A 1,354-nucleotide genomic window follows, 5' to 3' on the forward strand; every position below is an offset into this window, starting at 1 on the left:
AAATTACGGTGGTTTCTAATCTTTGAACATTTGTATTTGTGATTGGTGATATGTATATTTTCAGTGGACTGGTGATTTTTGGACGGGTAATTTCATATCTAGTGTTTGGACTGAAGTTTTTGCCCATTGTATTAAGGACTTTGGAAAACACAGAAACCAAGGAAAACATTTCTCCCTCCATGAGAAATTAATGGACAGATCAACGACAAACTCATAACACAGTTCTTTCCACCCAGAATGAAACACTAATATGGCTTTTGAAAAGCAAAAAGTCTGCCAAAACCATTTATTCACAGGTGAAAGCAGAGACTGGTCTGCCCTGATGGCTTCAGCTGTTCAAGAAATCCAGATCCAGGTGGAACAAGGTCATTCTGGGTTATGTTGACTAAGCCACCAGCCCTGCAGTAAAGGACACCCCACACAGCATGGGATCAACAGCCCAGCAGGGGGCCAACAAACTGGTTGGCCCCTGGTTGCTGATTTCCTGCTGTGGCTCCTGACACTGCCAGCAAAGAGGAGGGAGACTGGAGTCCCCTTCCTGATGCTGACCAAATCATCTCCAGGTGCTGGAGTGGAGGCACACCCAGCTGTCAATCCTAATGTTTCCTCAGTTAGATCTGCAATGACATCCACCCCAGGTGTCAGAAAAGGAGGGTCCTGATTCCATGATGACTTCCACACAGGCACGCTAAGCATAGCGCCATCATCTTTCTGTTTGAATGTTTCTGAAAAACATGATGTTTCAGAAAAGGAGGGAAAAGGAGGGAGTTTATATAAGGAGGGTGCATTCAGTCACCTTTCATCCAACCGGTAAAGAATCCGAATATCCAGCAAACCCTTCAGAAAAAGGAGATTAAGGACTTTTTACAGCAACCAAGCGGGCGCGCACATGTGACATCATGGAAAGCACCGTGGCCTGCTGCAGTGACATACTGCAGCCTAACAATGAACCAGAAACCATCTGAGATTTTGTCCCCAGAGACTTTGTTTCCAGATTAGACGAAAATGAACAAGGAACTTTCAAAACATTTTGGACTTCAGAATAATTTCCATTAGATAGATTTGCCATTAAGAGAAATTTCAAACCAGCTGATTGCATTAAAAAAATGAGATAAGGTGTAAGGTTACTTGTGAGTTTTGAATTGGAGAGTTGGATTCAGTTAGGAGTTGATCTGTTTTCTTCTTATTATACGTGTTTGTGATGATATGCAACTTTTGATTTAGAGATTTTAATTTTTTTTCCCTTCCTAAGATTTTATGTTGTTCTCCTTCCTAATTCTAATATCTTCTGATTTGTTTGTCTTTGTTAGTCACTAATCACTGAGTAGAATCAGCCATAGCAGCAACAGTTGAG

The 1,354-nt window shown here is 41.7% G+C and overlaps 1 protein-coding gene across 1 annotated transcript in view; it reads left to right on the forward strand.

Annotated features, from left to right (window-relative positions):
• The window catches only part of shroom3 (shroom family member 3), a 118,318-nt gene that overhangs the window by 115,273 nt on the left and 1,691 nt on the right, over positions 1-1,354 (forward strand). The window lies entirely within an intron of this gene.

Source organism: Etheostoma cragini, chromosome 16 (assembly GCF_013103735.1).
Source record: "Etheostoma cragini isolate CJK2018 chromosome 16, CSU_Ecrag_1.0, whole genome shotgun sequence".
In the NCBI taxonomy this organism is placed as follows: Eukaryota; Metazoa; Chordata; class Actinopteri; order Perciformes; family Percidae; genus Etheostoma; species Etheostoma cragini.